We start from the raw sequence: 23,220 nt of genomic DNA, 5'->3' as shown, positions 1-23,220 counted from the left end.
TTCATTCACCCATTCTGAGTATATCTTGGTATATGATATGAGATGTTGATCTAGGCCCAGTCTCTCCCATATTGTTTTCCAATTTTCCCAGCAGTTTTTGTCAAATAGTGGGTTTTTGTCCCCAAAGCTGGGTTCTTTGAGTTTATTGAAAACTGTCTTTCTGAGGTCTCTTACTCCTAGTCTACTGCACTCATCCTCCCTTCTGTCTCTTCATTGGTACCATATTGCTTTGATGACTACTGCTTTATAGTACAGTTTAAGATCTGTTAGTGGTAGGCCACTTTTTTCATATATTTTTTTCATTATTTCCCTTGATATTCTTGGTCTTTTCTTCTTCCAAATGAACATTGTTATAATTTTTTCAAATTCAGTAAAAAAGTTATTTGGTAGTTTGATAGGTATGGCACTAAATAGATAAATTAATTTGGGTAGGCTGTTCATTTTTTTATGTTAGCTCATCCTACCCATGAGCACTCAATGTTTTTCCAATTGTTTACATCTTATTTTAATTGTGTGGAAAGGATTTCATAGTTGTGTTCATATAATTCCTCTGTTTGTCTTGGTAGATAGATTCCTAAGTATTTTATATTGTCTAGGGTGATTGTAAATGGAATTTCTCCTCCTAACTCTTGCTGCTAAGATGTGTTGGAAATATATAGAAATGCTGGTGATTCGTTTCGTTTATTTAGTATCCTGCAAATTTGCTAAAGTTGTTGATTATTTCCACTATCTGTTTAGTTGATTCTCTAGGATTTTTTAAGTAGACCATCATATCATCTGCAAAGAGTGATAGCATGGTCTCCTCATTGCCTATTTTAATACCTTCAATTTCTTTTTCTTCTCTAATTGCTACTGCTAGTGTTTCCAGTACAATTTTAAATAACAGGTGACAATGGCATCCTTATTTCACTCCTGATCTTATTGGGAATGCTTCTAATTTATCCCCATTGCAGATGATGTTTGTTGATGGTTTTTGGACATATACCATTTATTATTTTTAGGAAAGACCCTTCTGTTCCTATGCTTTCTAATGTTTTCATTAGGAATGGGTGCTGTATTTTGTCAAAAACTTTTTCAGCATCTATTGAGATAATGATGTGGTTTTTGTTGGTGTACTTGTTGATATGGTCAATTATGTGGATGGTTTTCCTAATGTTGAACCATCCTTGTATCCTTGGTTTAAATGTCACCTGATCATAATGAATTACCCTCGTGATCACTTGCTGGAGCCTTTTTCTAGTGCTCTGTTTAAGATTTTTGCATCTATGTTCATTAGGGAGATTGGTCTGTAGTTTTCTTTCTCTGTTTTTGATCTACCTGTCATTGGGATCAGTACCATATTTGTGTCATAAAAGGAGTTTGGTAGAACTCCTTCTTTGCTTATTGTGTCAAATAGTTTGTATAGTATGGGAATTAGCTTTTCTTTGAAGGTTTGATAGAATTCACTTGTGAATCCATCTGGTCCTGTGGATTTTTTCTTAGGGAATTCTTTGATGGCTTGTTCAATTTCTTTTTCTGATATGGGGTTATTTAAGGACTCTATTTCTTCTGCTCTTATGTAGACAATTTATATTTTTGGAAATATTCATCCATATCACCTAGATTGCTATATTTATTGCCATACAATTGGGCAAAATATTTTTCAACGATTGCCTTGATTTCCTTTTTATTAGAGGTGAGTTCTCCCTTTTCTTCTTTGATACTGATAATTTGGTTTTCTTCTTTCCTTTTTTAATTAGATTGAACAGTACTTTGTAAATTTAAATTTTGTTTGTTTTTTCAAAGTAACAGCTTCTAGTCTTATTTATTAATTCAATAGTTCTTTTACATTCAATTTTATTGATTTCTCCTTTAATTTTTATAATATCTAATTTACTTTTTAATTGGAAATTTTTAATTTGTTTCCTTTCTAATTTTTTGATTTGCATGCCCAGTTCATTAATCTTTGCCCTCTCTAATTTGTTATTATATGCACTCAAGGATATAAATTTCTCCCTGAGTATTGCTTTAGCTGCATCCCACAGATTTTGGTAGGATGTCTCATCATTGTCATTCTATTCAATAAAATTATAAATTGTTTCTATGATTTCTTCTATAACTATCTGATTTTGGAGAATCATATATTTTAATTTCCAGTTAGTTTTAGATTTGCCTGCCCATGTGCCCTTACTGATTAATATTTTTATTGCATTATGATCTGAAAAGGTTACTTTTATTATTTCTGCTCTTTTTCATTTGTTTGCCAAGTTTCTATGTCCTAGTACATAGTGAATCTTTGTGAATGTATCATGTACAGATGAAAAGAAGGTGTATTTCTTTTCATCACTATTTATTTTTCTCCACATATCTATTAAATCTAATTTTTCTAGGATTTCATTCACCTCTCTTATCTCTTTCTTTTTTTAAAATTTTTTTAATTTCTTTTTTTTAAACCTAACCTTCCATCTTGGAGTCAATACTGTGTATTGGCTCCAAGGCAGAAGAGTGGTAAGGGTAGGCAATGGGGGTCAAGTGACTTGCTCAGGGTCATAGAGCTGGGAAGTGTCTGAGGTCAGATTTGAACCTAGGACCTCCCGTCTCTAGGCCTGGCTCTCAATCCACTGCAGTACCCAACTGCCCCCTCTTATCTCTTTCTTATTTATTTTTTAGTTTGATTTATCTAGATCTGATAGAGGAAGTTTTAGGTCTCCCACTAGTATAGTTTTACTATCTATTTCCTCCTTGAGCTCTGCCAGGTTCTCCTTTAGAAATTTGGATGCTATACCATTTGATCAGTACATATTGAGTACTGTTATTTCCTCATTATCTATATTGCCTTTTATCAGGATGTAATTATCTTCCCTATCTCTTTTAATCAGATTTTAATCTGTTTTTACTTTGGCTTTATCAGATATAATGATTGCGACCCTTGCCTTCTTTTTTTCAGTTGAGGCTCAAAAGATTTTGCTCCAGCTATTGACTTTAACCATGCATATGTCCACCTGCCTCATGTGTGTTTCTTGTAGACAAAATATGATAGGATTTTGTTTTCTAATCCACTCTGCTATTTGCTTCTGTTTTATGAGTGAGTTCATCCCATTCACATTCAGGGTTATAATTATCAGCTGTGTATTCCCTAACATTTTGGTATCCTCTCCTAGTTCTACCCCTTCTTCTTACACTATTTCCTTTTAAACCAGTGGTTTGTTTTAAATCAACCTCCCCTTGTCCCCTCCCTTGGTTTACTACAATTCCACCCCTTCCCTTCCTGTTTCATTATTTTTAAGGCCTAATGAATTCCCTCCCCACTCTCTTCCCCTCCAAGAACTCCCTACCCCACTACCCCCCTTGGTTTATCCCTTCTGACTTTATCCATAGGGTTAGATAGAATTTGATACCCCAGTAGATCTAGCTACTCTTCTCTCGAAGGATTAATTCTGCTGAAAGTAAGGTTTAAGTATTTCCTATTAAAGATCTCTTCTTCTCCTTATAATAGTATTCATCCCCTCCCTTTCCCATGCCCTCTTCGTGTGGTATAGATTATCCTTTTTTTCTTATTCTTTCAAGTTACTCATGATGCCGTCTTCTATCCCTCCCCACTCTTTCCCCCCATATCATCTTAGACCATTTAGTACTCCAACCTCTCCTTATGACAATTTCTTCTAATTACTATAATAGTGAGTACAATTTTTTAGAATTACACAAAATATTTCTCTATGTAGGAACACAAATAATTTGATATTATTGAAGCCCTTGAAGAAAGCAATTTAAAGATAAGAGTTTTCATTCTTTCCCCTCTCTTCCTTATTTACTTTTTCATGTTTCTCTTGGTTTTTGTGGTTGGATATCAAACTTTCCATTTAGTCCTGGTCTTTTCTGTGAAAATACTTGGAAATCTTCTATCTTGTTGAATGCCAATACTTTCCCCTGGATGTATATAGTCAGATTTGGTGGGTAGGTTATCCTTGGTAGCAGACCCAACTCTCTTGCATTTCTAAATGTCATGTTCCTAGCCTTGCAGACTTGTTGTGTGGAGGCTGCCAGATCCTGTGTAATCCTGATTGGTATTCCTTGATATCTGAATTGTCTCTTTCTGGCTTCTTGTAATATTTTCTCCTTAATTTGGAAGCTTTTGAATTTGGCTATTACATTCCTGGGGTTTGTCTTCTGAGGATTTAGTGTATAAGATGTTCAATGGGCTCTTTCAATGACTATTTTGCCCTCTTTTTCAAGGACATCGGAGCAATTTTTTTGGATAATTTATTCTAGTATGATATCTAGGTTTCTATTTGTCTCTGATTTTTCCAGAATATCAATGATTCTCATGTTGGCTCTTCTAGATCTGTTTTCTTTATCTATTATCTTCTCATTGAGATATTTCATGTTTCCTTCTATTTTGTCAGTCTTTGACTTTGCTTTGTTAATTCTTGATGTCTTGTGAGATCATTGGCCCAATTATAGCATTTAAAGACTGTTTTTTGGCTATAATCTTTTGGCTTTCCTTTTCAACTTCGTCAATCTGGATCTTCATGGCCCCTAGCTGGTTATTTATGGTGTTCAATTTGCTTATCTTTTCATTTGATGTCTGAACCTCAATTTCTAATTGTGAAATTCTGCCTCTTAAACTGTTATTTTCTTGCCAGATCTCTTCTATCTTTCTCATGATCTCAGATTTGAACTCTGCAAGAGCTTGTGACCAATTTTCAATTTTGGGGGGAAGGTTTGGATGTCTTTAATTGTTTGTCCTCCTCTGTTTTCTGGTTTTTTTCTGTGCAGAAGTTATCAAATGTCAGAGCTTTTTTCTTGGTCTTTTTGGTGTTTATTTCTTGGGCCTTGGTTGGCATCATTATGCTTTCTCATCTAAAAGTCTGAGTAAGGCAGGCAGACTCTCTTTGTATGGAGCTATGGAACAGTTTTTGCTACTTTTTGAGGCTCCTGCCTTCCACTGTCTGCTAGGCCTCTGCTGTCAATGGCCCTTCTCAGCCTCACCCCCTGTGCCCAAGATCTGTGCTTCCCAGCCTCCTGGGGTCTTTGGTCTAACTGTTTTCAGGGTCAAGCCCCCATGGTCCTAATTGGCTGCCCAGAGCTTAGAAATTGGCCCACACTTGCTCCTCCACCTGAGGTTTTACCCTGAATCTCAATGCACTGAGCTGCTTCCAGTGTCTGCTGCCTCTCTCAGACCCTCTCCCATGCCCAAGGTCTGTGCTCTCCAGCCTCCTGTGGTCTCAAGTCTTGCTGCTCTAAGGGGCAAGCTCCTATTGGTCCCAGTTAGCTGCCAAGGAGCTAGATTTTGTGCTCCCTCTCACTCTAACTCTGGTGTGCAGCCTCTGACTCTGGTACTGTGGGTGGGCTGGGGAAGGGTTGATCAGCTCGCATTTTAATGGGAACCATTCCCCTCACCTTATAGCATGGAAGTGCCCAAATCCCACAGACCTTTGATACTGCATCCTATTGTAGAGTCCCTTCTGTCATGTGGATTTGGTTTTTTTGTCCTTTGCAGGTATGCTTTATGGGTTGTTGAGAGTAAAGAGCCCCGCTTCTACTCTGCACTTAATCCAGAATTCTCACAAATGCCTTATTTTTAATTCCTTTAACTTCATTCTTGACCTCCAGCATATTTCTAATAGCCTTCTATCCCCTAAATATGAAAATAATTTCCAAGTCTAACCTATCTATTGTGGAAGTAAAAACAGAACAAAGATAAACTGAGACAAAATTTCCAGGCAAGTTTATCAAGTGAAAAATATGTTAATTTTTAAAAGTCAGACTATTTCTCTTAAGCAGGTCAATGAGCAGGATAGGACTGAAAAGACCACATTTATTGATGTCCCAAAAAGGAGGGATGCCAAAAGTGGAAAAGTCTTATGATTAGCTTAAGCTAAGAAAAGTGGGCAGGTTTTCAAGTGTGGTTGATCACACTTTTCTCTGACACTTTGTTGTTAAGTTATTTCAATTCTGTCTGACTCTCCCTGACCCCTTTTGGGGTTTTCTTGGATAAGATTTTAAAGTGTTTGCCTGTTTCCTTCTCTAGCTCATTTTACAAATAAGGAAACTAAGGTAAACAGGGTTATATATCTAGTAGGCATCTAAGGCTGAATTTGAACTCATATCTTACTGATTCTAGGGTCTGTGCTCTATCCATTTTGCCACCTTGCTGCCCTCTCTGACAAACAAGCAATGCTAAATATTCTATAAGATTCAGCTGCCTCTAGTAATCTTGGCTAGGAAGACGGGACTTTCCTAATCAGAACTCCACCCCTTAGACTTCCTTTTGAATCACCCCTAACTTTTGTCAAGTGATAATGACAAATTACTCGTGGGTCAAGGAAGTGGGATGAGAAAAATTATTCTGAGATTACAGGAGGGCTGAATTGCCAGACTGACAGAAATACATGTAGATAATCTTCTTGCTGGACAATGACAAAGTTTAATGAGTTGGGGTACATGCTTTATAGGAAAAATGATGTAGCCTAAGGGATTAGGTACACCTTTTTCAGGAACAATCGTTATTAATGATTTACAATATGGATGCAATGGATTTGGATTACTTCAGTGGCTCTAAACAGAGTTTTCTTTAGGAAAATAAATCACAAGTAAATATGTAATCATCTAGTCCAGATTCTCAGGGAAATGTTTAGCTTCAGTGGGTAGAACAAGGACAGCCAGGGACAGCCAAGAACTTTTCAGGTACTTTGGGTGAGATCATACATGCCTGGTTCTACCTAGCTAATGGCTATGATTTTATTGGGGCCTATTCTCACTACTGGGGTCTACATGGGATGAAAGAGAAGTTGGAGCCTTACAGTCCTTAAAAGTGCTAGATGTGTAAAAGATCCAAATATATATATATATATATACATATATATATATATATACACATATATGTATATATGTAGATAGATAGATAGATAGATAGATAGATAGATAGATAGATAGATAGATAGATAGATAGAGAATTAAGTAAGTAGAAGATACCAGGGTAGTAATTGGATGTTAGTAAGTGAAGGAATGATTGTTCAGGACCAGTGTCAGAAGATTCATAGGGTTTGGGAAGGCCATCAGGATAAACTGATAAGATTTCAAATGCTGTCCAAACAGGGGTTTATTAAAGTAAGGGAATGTAGGGAGGGGAATTCCCAGCTCCTACTATAAATATACTCCACCAACACAAATCCCCCTTAGATGGCAATAGAGGTGATAAGGTTGGAAGTTAAGCAGTAACAGGGCTCAGGGGAAGATTCTTAGTGACAGATGCCTTGGATGTCTCAAGCAGGTCTGTTGATATATCTCTCAGCCAGCAGGAACAGGATAAACACAGGAACAGGTTGTTGGTAAAATGGATCAGAAGGAAAGCCATAGGAGAGAGAATGGCTGGCTCACAAGGTCCACCCTAGGAGACTAGACAAACTCAACCTCCAGCTAAACTGTCTGTTAGAAGAAAACAGTCCTGTCCTTCTCTAGAATTCCAGAACCTTCCTGCTTTTGCCTTTTCAGGATCTCCTGCTCACATGCCCTTTTCCTTATAACAATAGATACAGATAGATAGGAGAGAAGAAAGCAAACCTATAGCCCTTAACATGCTAGCAGAGACCCAGTCTTTCAATGCCACTTCAGGTTATAAATATAAAGGAAAAAAATTAATTATAGCTACATGACTCCTCCTCAGACATTTTGTAGAAGATATTGTAGGGTAGATTTGAAGTGGATTAGTTAGTCTCTGATATTCCTTAAAATTCTTTGAATTAGTCTTACTATAATAATGTTCATCTTAAATATGATATACCCTTCCAGATATAACTTTGAATTATGTGACATTATTCAGTGATTATATTGCTAGCCCCAGAGTCAAGAAGACTTGAATTCAAATCCAAGGCTTTACACTTAAGTAACCATTGAAAATATACTAATAACTTGAAAGTTAGGTAACTTTCTAAGATTTATCTTGGAAGTTAAATATAGTTTGTGATCAATTTTTAGTAAGGGATTTCTCTTTAAAAAATGAAGAAAATTCCAGGTATGGAGCAGCCAGTAAAAATGCATAGAGTCAGGACCAGAAATGAATTCTTTGTGTAAGGAAATTCAAGAATTAATTAAAATAAAGTTAAGTGGTTTGTATAACAGCAAAATAAAAACTTCTGCTAAAGTATTAGTCCAGAAATAGAATTAGTTCAGAAATAAAAATACTGAAAAGTTTTGCACTAAATAGTCCAAAGTTTTCTCTGCCGTAATATCTTGTTTTGTCACTTTCACTTCAAGGATGAAGAGTAAAATCATTATCACGCTTCCAATATGCCAGCCCTAATATTCTACTGAATGCTTTATAACTAATATTCACTAATTACAGATGAGTAGAGATAGAAGTATCTGTTCTCTGAATGTTACAGGGAGTAAATGTAATCAATGTTTTTAAATTAATGAATTTGGGGTGATGAAAGTTTGGTAGTAGCCAACTGACATACACTTAACCATTTTTCAAAATACCCTAAAAAGAAATAGATGTTGGCAAATAATTCTTCCTTGTCCCATCTACTTCCTTTATTTTAATTGGATTAGGACTCTAAATCAATAGGAGTTCAAAACAGTTTTTAGATACTGACCTTATCTGTCTCTGTCACTGTCTCTGACTCTGCTTTTCTGTCTCTCTGTCTCTTTCTGTCTCTCTGTTTCTGTCTGGCTCTCTCTCTTCTCTCCCTTCTCCCTTTTTCTCTGCATCTATTTTTCTCTGTTTCTCTCAGAAAAAAACAATACTTGTAACCATGTCTTTGTTTTTATATGCATTGTGGTGTGCTAGATACTGGAAATTTAAAAAAAAAAGAAGGAAATGAACAACCACCAAGAAATAGTTTCTAAACTTAACTTGGATTCTACTGGAGTGATCCAAATATATGTACAAGTAAATATATGCAGAGTAATAAGTTTTGAAGAAAGCTAAGAATTTTATAGAAGTAAGGAAGAGGAATGCATTCCAGAAATGAGAGACCATTTGTGCAAAGTCATATGGTGAAAAATGTAATGTCATGTTTGAGAAATAGCTGCCATGTCAGTTTTATTGGAATGGGATGTGGATGAAAGGCAGGGATATAAAATAAGATTAAAGTGTAAGTGAGAATAAGATTGAGGAAACAAAGCAGAGCATTCTAGTTGACAATGTTTCAACATCTCTTTAATAAATCTGGTCATTACATAAATTCACTGAATCCTTTTTCTCTTTAGGGACCATCAAACAGATAATTCTTGGCATGCTTAGATTAATAAAACATTATCTGAAAAGAGAAAATCCAGTTTCCTCATTCCAGAGGGGAGCATCTTACCTTGGACCATCTCAATAAACCATTAGTAACGCTGAAAGTATTCTTATGTAGTCCATGCAACATTTAACTTCTTCTACTGATATCCCTTGGAAGTGGTGACCCAGGATTGTAAATTTGGACAAGTAGTATATCTTAACAGAGCTAAGAGCCAAGGTATAACTTATAAAGGACTACCTTAAGAAAGGTTTGTCTTACACATAACTTGGGAAAAAATCTAGGCTGTCAGTTTCCATTTTTAGTATCCTATTTGTAGGTGATAAAGAAACGGTTTCATAGGGAACAGTTACAGTTCAAGAGTCCCCCATCCCTACATTGGGTCATGGAAATAAATGAAATATGTGAAAATACTCTCTGGTCAATAGTGACTATTTTAAGTTTATTGACCCTTATAAGGATGATATTAGAAAATAAGTATGTTTTTTATTAGTTTAAAGATAAGAAGTAGAGAAGCTGGCTTGAGGAAGAATTGGAATTTCAAATAGAGCTGAGAGAGTGTTCATTTCAAATGGTGGCAGTTATAACCATTATTTCTATGACAGTTACACTCGCTGGGTGTGGCATTCGGAGAGTTGGCTTCTGGAAGTTGACAGAGCCACATGCAGCGGCTTTCTCTCTCAGGGCTAGAGAAGGTAACATCTTTGTCTCTGTCTCAGTCTGAATGAAAGACTTGAAAGAGTGGAGTGTTCTCTTTTCCAACTTGGGAAACACTATTCATTTATCTGTTACTGTCTATAGTTTGGTTAAACTGTGAAAAGACCAAACAAAACCTGGTTTTTGGTTTGGATTCTGAGTCTGTTAAGGCTCAGAGTTCAACCTTGATTTTTGTGGAGACTCCACCTCTAGCCTTGGTTATCTTTATAACTTAAAGGTGAAGTTAAGAGTTAGAGTGGTTAGTTTCATTTAGAATAGTATAATTCTGGTTATTTAAATCAGAGAGGATTAGTGTAGCCTGTGAACCACAGGAGAAGCAGTTCCTTGTGGGACCTGAGAGTTTATTTGGGTGGAGTTAGAATCCCTTAGAATTAGAAATCCTTTTTCCTCACATATATTTAAATAAATAGTTTATTTTTCATAAACAAGAGTCTCTTTAGTGTTCCTTGCATTCCTTGCACCTGGCCCTGTTCATCTTTGAGCTTCACTTCACTTAGGTACTTTGATAACATGTATCAAAAGTGCCTAGAAGAATTTTGAAACTTTGTTTTCTAGGTCTTTGTCCTTTATTTGTGCCTCCTCATTATTGTTTCTTTATCTGTTCTTAAATCAAGGAATAAGAATGGTAGCTTAGAGGTAATTTATTCATTATTTTTCTTTCAAAATATAACCACACCTATATGCTGGTGATAGAATACTACTATGCTCAAAGGAATAATAAACTGGAAGAATTCCATGTGAATCGGAAAGACCTCCAGGAATTGATGCAAAGTGAAAGGAGCAGAGCCAGAAGAACACTGTACACAGAGACTGATACACTGTGGTAAAATAGAATGTAATGGACTTCTGTACTAGCAACAATGCAATGACCCAGGACAGTTCTGATGGACTTATATTAAAGAACACTACCCACATTCAGAGGAAGAACTATATGAGTGGAAACACAGAAGAAAAACAACTGCTTGAATACATGGGTTGATGCAGACATAATTTGGGATGTAGACTCTAAACGACCACATCAGTGCAACTATCAATAATATGGAAATAAGTCTTAATTGATGACACATGTTAAAACCAGTGGAAATGAGCGTCAGCTACAGGGGTTGGGGAGTGTTTGGGGAGTGAAGGGGAGAGTACAAACATAAATCATGTAATCATGGAAATTTTTTCTAAAAATTAAAATTTAAAAACAAAAACAAAATATAACCACACCACTAAATTGAATACTTACCTTTTTCTATTTAAAAGCATTTTCCCTATTTATCCCTGTGGGGGAAAAAAGGAATAATAAAAACCAAACCCTAGTAAAAATGATCACTGTTGAATTTTTTCAACAATTGTTCCCTACGCCTCCTTCCTTCTCCCTTCCACCTCTTCAGCAAATATTCAGTATGCAGGAACTCTTGCAGTTCCAAGAGAGGGCTTATGCAAGCACATTTAAGTATCCTAGGTGCCATGCATCAAAATTTAAGTGGTTTTTATCACCAGTTAGCCACCCACAATAAAGAGAGCGCATTCTGTTTCTGGCTTCAAGTTAAACACTCTTTCCACAATATCATATTAAAGAGACTGATTCATTGAGCACAAATAATTTTTTTTATTAAGAGAGGATCTTGACTATCTACAGAACTCTCTGGTGAGGTAGAGGTGATTTTGACAGTAGAATAAGATACTGAGCTTGTAGATGATTTTTTGTTTCTTCAGTGACTATGCATCATCCAGGCAATATCCTTGTATATTTGCCAACCTCCATTTTCTCAATAATAATCATTATGTGTGTGTGTGCACACTCACCTGTGTATATGTGTTAAAGGAAGGGGAGAGACGTTGTGAGAGACAGAAAGGGAGGAAGGGAGGGAAGAAGTAAGTAAAAGAAAACATTTATTTAGTGCTTACTATATGCACTGGAGAAAGAAACAAGAAATCCTCTATTCTCAATGAACTTACATTCTAATGGGAAAAGACAAAGCATAAAGGAGAACTGGAAAAGGGAAGGACTCCACTCACTCTCTTGTTATGACTCCTTTTCACCCAACTCCCAAAGAACAGAAGGCACAGAAAAAGACTTCCCTAAAAAAACCTATCTACTTAAATCATGGGAAATTCCACAGAACTTGAGTTGGAGGAGATCTCAACGGCAATCTAGGCCTCCCGATACCTAAGCAGAAATCACCTCTGTGTCATCCTAGAACCATTTATATTTAATGTATACAACCCTGGTTATCTGGTTTCCTAAATGAAAAGCAACAAATCAGAAAGCTAGGAATGGTAGAATTAGGTGTGCTGACAGGAAACAAGACATGAGCAAGCCATCTGGCTATAAAAGAAAAGTAGAAAATACAAAAAAGGCAGAAAGGAATTTGAGAAAAAGTGAAATAGTTTGAAGTAATTTGGAGTAAAAGCAAAAAGGCTATGGTATCAGTATACTAATTCATGTTTGAGAATCATTAAAAAGACGAGAAATTTAAAAAAAAGATAAATTAGCTACACACAATCTGATTAGAATCTAAACACTTTAAACTCATGTATCATCTTGTTTTCTTGTTTCTGGGCTTCTACTGCTTAGCACAGAACCTGGAACATAGTAAGTACATAATAATTTTACTAAGATTATTACTTACTAAGATCTCTTTTCAGCTTCCCTCCTCCTAAGCCAACACTTCTATCCCATAAAATTTAAGTCATTAGTTCACACAAAAATCTTCCTATTATAATCAAGGGTAAGCAGAAAATGGTCTCTTCTCTTAGCAAAGATCCCACAGTACTACAGAATCTAAATTATTTCATCAAGGCTTCTTAGCCAATGTCTTACCAAAAGAAATAGACAGAATAATAAACTAAAATATAAACCTACAGTAAAACTCATCAAACCCAGAAAAGCTCATTGTTATTATAATTCTCTATTTAAATAATTTATATCAGATTTTCAAATGAGGAATTATTTTTCTCTTTTCCCCATTCCCCATTTCTATTTTTTACCACATATATATATATATATTTACTAAAATTGGTTATTTTCTATAATTGAACATTCATGAAATGAACATTTACAGGGTTTTACATGTCTAATTTTTTTTGATGTTTGGACAATAGTCTTCAAATATCCCAGATAAGTTTCCATTTCCATACCAAATATTATTTTGACAAATTTTGAAAAATTGACAGAATTTGACAAAATTTCATCTCATCAATGTCATTTGCTGTTCTGATTGATTTTTTCTAAACTAAACCTTTTTGTACCAAAAGTGAGTAGAGCTTGTAATCAAACCTTTAGTACTAAATAATGATGAGTTTAGCAATACACACACACACACACACACACACACACACATATATTGTATTCTAATGTTGTCAAAATGCTTTATTCACAAAAATGTTAAGGATGTGATATGCCAATTTTATAGAATGGAAAACTGAGGAGTTTAAGTAGCTTTGCTAAAGTCACACGGTTATTAAATATTTAAGATAAGATTAGAACTTGTATTCTGGCTTCAAGTTAAACACTCCTTCCACAATATCATATTGAAGAGACTGACTTATTGAGCACAAATAATTTTTTTTATTAAGAGAGGATCTTGACTGTCTACAGAACTCTTTGGTGAGGCAACTCTCTCTACCAACACCAGTAGGTATCTTCTCTCAAACTTATAGTCTGAGATAGTTGCCTTTATAACTCAAAAAACTAGTTGCTAGGATATGGTGAAGTCAATTACCCAAGGCCAAATATTATATGACAAAGGTATAACTTGAATCCAGGACTTCTAGGCTTTGAGCATGATTCTCAATTTACTAAATTACCTTCATTAGAAATTATAAAACTCCTTTGGAGAAATGTAACTCAATTTAAAAATCAGATTTGAATGTCAATTTTAAATAATTGTGTGAAATAAAATATTTGTAGTATGTACATCTATTTATAAGGTCATATATAATTACAATATATGTAATATATGTATATGAATATAGATATATATGTTCATTTCAAAGACATATACATTAAGGGGCAGGATATACTTAGAATAATATGATATACGTGTAAGAGAAAAAAATTTGTTCCTGATAAACATTTTATACTAGTTGCTGTGATATACCCGAAACATTGAATATACAGACTTTCTAGGGTAACAAAATATGTTTGTTTGTTTCTTTTTTTCTCTCCATTCTTGAACCACTTTTGCTTGCCAATTCCCCTTAACAAAATCCATAACAGATCTCAAGGGCTCAGATCCCAATTATTCTGCCACATAATCAGTTCTCAGAATGAGGTAAGTGATTGGTTGAACAGGAGCATTCATTTTCCCCAATGGACAAAAAACTCTTAATGCATCCTCAGATCTGGATAGCAAAACCACTCTTATCCATATATTTGAGTTGTAAAGATTCTTATAAATCATTTTGTCCAACCCCTTCATATCACAAAAATTTGAAATGACTTCCTCAAATGGTTAATTACCCCTATCTACAGTAGGTCTTTCACTTCACTATTATTTTTGTTTCCATGAGGAGATAGCCTAAATGGGATGTGGGGTGGGAGTTGAAGTAATTTTTATTTCTTTGATTGATGTACCTCTTCTAGAGTGATATCTTTGTTTTAATGGTAATTGTTCTCTTGTAGTGGTGGTTCTGTGTATTTGTATGTGTTTGTTATTAGGAGTTAATAAAAAGGAAGTTCAGAGGGGAAAAGTAAAATGATCAGAATCCCCAAAAGGAAATATTTGATCTTTGTATATTTTGCCTTTCAGTTTGGGTCCCATTTAATTGAACAATTATTATTAAACAAATAAATATTTGAGTGTCTTTTATGCACAAGATTCTAAATCACAATAGTCAAACAGAAAGCAAGAATAGTTCAATTTTTTCACTTCTATTATATCATATTTGAAAGCATATGTTGGGAGAAGATATCTAGAAGACAAGTATATCTAAATTAAGGGCCCTATAATATGCAGGCAGCTACATAAAGACATCAAAGATGTTATTCATACTATATGACTCTTATCGACAAAGGCTCACATTGCTTTGGAAAAGCCAAAGGAAACTTAGAATTTTAGCATTCTTCAGTATCCCTCAGGATTTGTCTAGAAAACTTGATTCAGACCTTCAGAGACCATACTTCTTCTGGTGGTCTGTGAAAGAATAGGTTTGGGGAAATGCCTTGGGAATGGAGATTGTTTTGATTTTGATTTTTTTCCTACTTTTTACGTTTACCTTTCTAACTCGGGTGCCTAATGCAAATAGCCTGACAAATCTTAGAATCTTGCCCAGTTACATTGACTATTGTCAGTCACCATTTTGTTTGACCAAAGTCTCAAAAGATGTCCTTTTTTGGAACATTCCAGCTTGATTTCAAAAGTGGAAGAAGCAATCAACTAGTCAAAAGTTATGAAATTATAGGGACTGTGCAACATAAAAAGGATAGAAAGGCAGAAATAAAACAATTCCTTCTCTCAAGAAGCTTGTCATCTATTGGGGAAAATTCATATATGAGTAAAATATTTACCAAAAAACACAAGGTAATTAGGGAATGATTTTAGCTAAGATATCAGTAAAGGTTTAATGAAGAAAGTGTCATGAGCTGAACTTTAAGGATAGCTATGAATCACAAGTGGCAGAAGTGAGGAGGGAATATATTCTCTGCATAAGGGACAACCTATGAAAAGACTAAGAGATACCCGATATAAAGGAAATGTTTGACTTTTTTTCCTCTCACATGTAAGGAAAAGTTGGACTAAAAATGCATGAATGGATGTGATGAATAATAAAGATGAAAGGGTAGGTTGGAATCTGGCTAGGAAGACTAGATTTCTACAGCTAACAATCCATTTTCCATATAGTTATAATTATCTAGCCAGATATCTATTGATGAAGTGATTTTGTTATCTATAAATGACTTTGTGAAACATATATGTGTGAAAATATATGTATATGGACACATATACTGTATCATGTAACTGGGGGGTACTGTGGAATTCTGTGAGGCAGTTCACCCCACTTAAGATCATGCATGTTACAATATACATTTATCAGGCCAAATATTGGGATCTTGCTAATTCATCAGCAGGATCACATCCGAAGTGATTTTTCTACATTTCACTCTGATGAGCATAGTTAAAGCAGAAAATACTAGTTTTCAGAATACTGCACAAATGCACATTAAAAGATGAAAATTTTATTACTTATTACAGCAATACACCACTATAAATCAGACTTATATTCAGCTACTGAGATAAACAGAGCAAAAGTTGCTTTTCTGGATGCTTATATAAGCCCTAATTGTTTTAAGATTAGGATAAGAAATATATGATATACATACAGATAAATATTATATATAAAACATCTCAGTCATTAAATCTAGGACATAAGAAATTTTTTTTGTCACTGGAGCATTATGTTGTTGCTGTTGTTTTTACATATACATTGAGGTATGAATGAATGAATGTTAATATGGAATCAGGAAGATAAATTATTCTTTTGTGAATGGAACTCACCAATGAAGGAGTTCGAATCAGGCATAATAAGTGAGAACAGCATTATCATAAGCTTCCAGAATCTCTTGTAAATGGTTCAGAAAACTTGAATATCCACACTTTTCCCTTTATATAACCACAAAATCTCTTTAAGTAAACAAACCAAAGTACAACCTTTTTTCTTAGAGCATCTGCAAAGTTTTTAGAGAAATCAGCAACATATAAGCTGAGTAAATTGCTGCTGGAAGGTAATGGTGGCTGCCTCCTGAGAACAATTGCAATTTAGTGTTCTGGGAGATGTCTAAACCTTAGAGATGTTGCTGAGAGATCTGTACAATTGGCTGAACTTTATTGAGGTTTTAAAGAAACGATATGAAGAATGTGGCTTTCCTTTAAGATTTGAACATTCTTGGGAAGTTTACATTTTTAAAAGGCAAATGTCTAACTGTCATTATATTGAAAAGGTTAAGAAATAGAATACTATTATGACTTGTCTTTATTACTAGCTCTCAGATTTGGATCAAAGATTTAGGATTTGAGGATATTTCTCTATGATTCAAATTAGGAATCCCTGTTATATGTGATTTCATATGTGCCAAATTGACACAGCAGGTGTGAAGATCCTAATAAAATAGGTAGGGTACATAGTTTTATACTGCAAGGTCTGAAATAGAAGCTATTGTTTAGGGATATCTTCTGACTTCTGTTTAAGAGTTATAACAATGCAGGGTCTATGTCACAAGAACAGGTTACAGGCAGTTGTTCTACAAGCTATATATTGTTCCACTAATTAAATAGAATCTTGCCACTCATATCAGGATAATCTGAAATGATTATATTTATAATCAAAATACCTTGGGTTCTAGTTTATATCTGAATATATTTATGAGAGGCAATGGGAAATAATGATGAGAGAATGTGCCATTCTTTTACTCATAAAGATGTGAGTTCAAGTTCCCTCTCTAACATAAACCAACTATGTAACTCTAAGCTTCTCAATGCTCTACACCAGAGATTCCGAAAGTGGGCGCTACTGCCCTCTGGTGGGTGCTGCAGTGATTCAGAGAGGCGGTGATGGCCACAGGTGCATTTACCTTTCCTTTTAATTGCTATTAAAATTTAAAAAAATTTATTTCCAGGGGGCTAAGTAATATTTTTTCTGGAAAGGAGGCGGTAGGCAAAAAAAGTTTGGGAACCACTGCTCTACACAATTCATTAAAACAAGGGTTCTTAACCAGAGATCCATGACATTTTTTTTAACTAATTGTTTCAGTATGATTGAATTCCTTTAATATCTTATGCATTTTGTTTTATGCCTTAGAAACATTATTTTGAGAAAGAGTTAATAGATTTCTCCTAAACACCAAAGGGGTCCAGGATACAAATAAGGTTAAAAATTTGTACTCTAAGATTACAAATTGCACAACAAGTGATAATCTGTACTGGTAACAAACATTTACTGATCAGGAATTCACTATATAAATGACTCAGCTGATCCAAACATAACATATACACATATTTTGGTAAAGTATAGCTATTTACTAAATAAATGAATAAAATTCAGTAAAAGGTAAAATAGTACTTCTTTAAAAAATTCAAAATAGTAACAAGTGGAAGTACTTGTGTATTTATTTCCATTATCAGATCAATTTTGCAGTCTTTTAACAAAAAATCTTCATAGTGAACATTAGTGAAGCTATAAAAATTCAGGACAAATCAATCAATGCCAATAAAGAAAACAGTTATTAAGTTATACAATTCTTCCTATCCATCATGATCAAAATGTCTTCATGCTTATTTTTAGGTTATAATAACAATTCAAATTTATATAACATTAAAGAGTTACTAAGGCCTTTTCGGAAAGGGCTTGGGAAATAGAGAAAAAGAATTGGAGTCATGGAGCTGAGTGACAAAGGAAACAGAAATCCTAGTATAGCCAATGAAAGAAGAAAAAGGCAGCCAGTTTTGAGGCTACTACCCTGTGAGTTTCAAAAGATCACGAAAGCAAGCTTTCTGAGAGCTGAGAAGCTGAGTTCATGCTAGATTTTACAACCAGCCCTATATATTCCAAAGATCTAGGACTAATCATTAAGAACTAAGCCAAAGAAACCTCTTCATCCTGGAAGCTCACTCCATCTTTCGACTTCTCACATCAGAATTACCTTCAATACCTGAGCCTTCTCCTCCTGAGAATGCATCTTCATTCCTCTTCAGGCTGTACTCCTGATTCTACAGGACATTCTCTACAATGCCCAAACTTCAAGTATATTTCTCTCCAATTCTCCTTCCCACTTTTCAGTTTCCTTGTATATACTGCTTTTCCCCATTCGATTGGAAGTTCCTTGAAGGTAGATACTCTTCCTTTTTCTTTGTATTTGTTTCCCAAAGTTTAGCATTGTGCCTGGCATGTAGCAGACACTTAATAAATAATGACTAGATTTGAAAACATGCTTGTAAACAAGTAGTACAAATATTCTCATCTCTATTTTACAAGTGAGGAAACTGAGGGACAAAGAGGTTAAAATGACTTGTTTCTGGTCATCCACCTAGTGGTCGAGGAAAGAGGGAATGATTAAAGAGAGAATGTTCCAGAGAAGACAGAATAGAATGGAATGGATGGTGCAAGTAGAGTACTTGGCTTTGATGAGAAAGTCCACCAACCGGGATCAGAGATTAACTCGTTTACATTTCAGCATGAAGATATACACCCTCAGAAGGTGTAGTGACCCACTCCTCCTCAGAACTCCACATGGGAAGGCATGTTCTAAATATAGGACAAAGGGGACTCATAGTGGCTATTTCATATCACTGTCAATAATTTGCAATAATTTTTTCCTTTGCACCTGGCACAATATTTAGATAAAATTATAGAAGAATCACATATTTACATTCAATTGCAAATATACACCACATACAAGTTCTAGCATACCTAACAAAAATTTGAACATACTGTTAAACTACTAAAATAGTTTATAAATTTATAGATTTAGAAGAGAAGGGGGGCTAGGAGAACATCTAGTCATTCTGAGGATAAAGAAACTGAGTGGCAGGTAGACTGAATAATTTGCATGGTTTGTCCCAGTTTATAAAGGTAGTAAAATGTCAAAATCAAGATTAAAATTCAAGTCCTCTGATTCCATATGCAAAGTTCTTATTATCACATCAGGCCTACATATCTTTAGTTGTGATATATTCTTTGTAATATAATCAGGTAAATCTCTGGTTGTGAATATGTGTATCTCTCCCTTGACTGATAAGTTAATTATTATTATAATATTGAAAATGCTATATATTTTAATATATATGTAGTTAATAATTTTCTCTTCACCTTAATATTCAAAATAGTACTAGCCCAATAAGAAATCATAGTCTATTCCAAAGTACCAATTATAAAATTAATATCTCTGGCTATCCCTGTATCTCTATAAAGATGTCTCTATATAACAATCACCTGATAGATAAGGTCAAGCTTGGCAAAACTTGAGAATTCAATTTAATTCAAATTAAGTCAATTTTTTAAAAATACTTATTAATCTCTTAATTGCATTGTCAGACACTATGCTGGATTCTAGAAATACAAAAAAAAAATAGCTGCTGCCCACCAGAACCACATTTCATTGGGGGAAACAACATGTATGTAGGTAAAGGCAAAAGATATTATAGATTGATCTATCTATCTATCTATCTATCTATCTATCTATCTATCTATCTATCTAATCTATCNGATCTATCTATCTATCTATCTATCTATCTATCTATCTATCTATCTATCTTCCTAATCTATCCCACACACAGATAGACCCTGGCTAAATGTACACTATACCTCCATGTCCAGAATGCTCTCTTTCTCCCTCTCATGTATATGTGCATGTGTGCATACATATACATATACTGTTTATACATGTATGTGTGTGTATAATGTGTGTATAAACACAAATGTACCAAAAGAATATTAAGTAGTTTCAGGGGAAAGGTGTTAGGAATTTCTAAGAACTGAAGGAAACAGAAAAGGTATCCTTCAAAATATGACACTTGAACTGAACTTTAAAGGGAATCAAAAGTTCCAAGAGGCAGAAATAAGGAAAGAAAATATATTGGGCATTGAATGGCAGTGAAATTTAGCCAGGAAAGACCGTTGCAGCCAGAAGCTTCTGTAGTCTTTTTACCCATGAATCTTGGTACTGTGCTGACCTATTCTAGAAACATTATTAAAAATAATAATGTTAGTGGTTTGAAAATAACGGAGATCTTGGTCCCATATTGCTATATAAAAAGTACTCATAAACCTAAATAATAATAGCTATGCAAAATGTTTTTAAAGATGGGGCCAAACATTTGTGCACTAAAAGGAAATTACTTATCCTCCCCTCACTCTACTCTCACCCTGTAAAAACTACATCTGCTAAAGAAACTGCAACCTAAAGTAGGGGCAGCTGGGCTAGCTCAGTGGATTAAGAGCCAGGCCTAGAGACAAAAAGGTCCTAGGTTCAAGTCCGGGCTCAGACACTTCCCAGCTGGGTGACCCTGAGCGACTATGTGTCCCATTGCCTACTGGTTGTGGCCCTATGCTCCTTGAATGGAGTCCCAGGATAAAAAAATAAATAAAAATTAATAGTAATAATAATAGACTGAGATAAGAATAGACTACATGGTGTAAAGGACTGACTATTGGACCTGGAATCAGAAAGATGCATTCAAATCTTATCCGGTTACTGTGTCACCCTCAGCCCATTTCTTAGTCTCCATCAGCCTCACAGTCTTCATTTGCCAAATGGGGATAATAGTAGCAAATACCTAATATATTCACTAGGGGGATCTACTATTAAACCTGCAACTTTTTACTGTTCATATATAAAAAAAAATAAATCCTTATTTTTTCTGATTAGTGAAGATTTTAAAGGCTACCTTTTATTTAATGGTCCATGACTTTGGTTTCATCTTTAAAACTTCTGTCATGTAAAATATAACATATACAAATAGAATAGAATAGAAATATGCTGTGTCCTAATTCTCCACTAAAAAATGCATTGCTTTTTCTATCACTGTATTAGAAATCACAAGGGAACCTGAGAAAGGTGAGAGCACTAAGTTGCCCTATTAGGAAATGAGGAGGCAAGCACATCTCAGGCTTAGTTTCACAGTTGGTTAACTGTGTTCATCAGCAATTTCTCTTTCCTTAGCTGCTTCTATTTAATCTATCATTGGTTTTGGTTAAATCCTTTGTCATACATTGACAATGATATGCCCTTTTCCTGGTTAATCACACCCCCTGATTTTTGTCAAGATTAAATCTACAACACAAAGCATGATGAAATGCTGGATTATACTAATTGAAGCATGTTTTACCTAAAGGATTACACTTTCCATTTGATTTTCTTCCATTGAAAAAATCAAATTAAATGTCTACATAATCCTGCAGGGCAAGACCATTTCTATTGTAACAGAATATTTCTAGGATTAATCTTGACAATAATAGAGGATTTTGTTGGCTGTACATGTAGTTCAATATCACAGATGTTTAGGACTATCAAAATGTTTCCAATTAGATTTGGGTGACAGTATTATGATGTCTGCCAACAAAATGAGGTGGGGAGGAGCAGTAAGGAGGTGAAAAGGATGTGAAGCTTTGTGTGTCTGTGAATAGAAAATTGAGTTCTGCCACAGCTCAGCTATTCTCAAAGGTTGACAGCTCAGATGTTTCAAATCCCCACAAAAATAAATGATTAACCAGGGTCTCTAGTTCTGAATCTCGTTTGTCCTCTGGACCTGTTCATTTGTTTAATTGAATTTGTTTGTGTGTTTGTTTGTTTTTAACATGGGTGGTTTTATATCCTTAAATATGATGGTCCGATAGCTTTGTCCTTACATAAAGACCCTATTGAATGTGGAACTCTGAGTTCTGATCCACTTATTAATCCATCCCCTGACTTCTGAGGCAAAACTATATGAAACATTTTTCATATGTGTTTTACTAGCTACACGAACAAACAAATTATAGATCCAAATATATTCACATTGTATATTCAAACACTCCCTCCTAATCTTGACACCATCTAAGACTTGAGATGGTATCATCATTGTTGTACATTTGGGAACAAAACAGGCTTTTGAAATCAGAAAGGACTGTAAGCATCATTTAATACAGCTACAACCAATATAATTACTCCTGCACATCTAGAACTAAATTGAGGAACTCTCTGACATCAGAAAGGGTGTGGAATCACCGATTCTTTCCTAATACATGCAAATCTTTTTACTTGTATGATCTCCTTTAGAAGTTGGCATTATATTGTTGCTTACACTTATAGGTTCTAAGGTTGAGATTACCAGAGAATAGTAGCTAACTCAGGTTCCATGAGGCTATACTGTATATACAGTATATCACTTAGCTCATGTACCAGTATGAGTCCCATTAATTAGTCAGTAGATCCAATTAGTTCTTAGCAAAAGTATTTATTCAAATAGTTCAGGAAAAATTGTAGTTAGTTAGAAAACTACCTCCCCTTAACTAACCCCCAAAACCTGCACACTCTTCCACAAATACATGCATGGAAAAAGTGGAGTCAAATTTAGAATACCATGGTGACAAGAAACATGTAGGACATACATGAGTTAAAGGTACTTCACAATCCCTGGTGCTACAGGTTTAGAAGTCCTTAGTCTTGCTGTGGAGTTGTCAATCAGTGAATTAGCTGACTTATAAAGCCCCAAACCCTTCTTCCCACTTCCATTCCCCGCCACTAGGATGTAAATATGCCAAGGATAAACCCAGTGACTTGGCATTAAGGTGTTTCAGGCTCTTGCTGTAATGG

The sequence above is a fragment of the Gracilinanus agilis genome, chromosome 1, assembly GCF_016433145.1.
Source record: "Gracilinanus agilis isolate LMUSP501 chromosome 1, AgileGrace, whole genome shotgun sequence".
Taxonomy (NCBI): Eukaryota; Metazoa; Chordata; class Mammalia; order Didelphimorphia; family Didelphidae; genus Gracilinanus; species Gracilinanus agilis.
The sequence above is the reverse complement of the archived record's forward strand: the minus strand, read 5'-3'. Positions refer to the sequence as shown.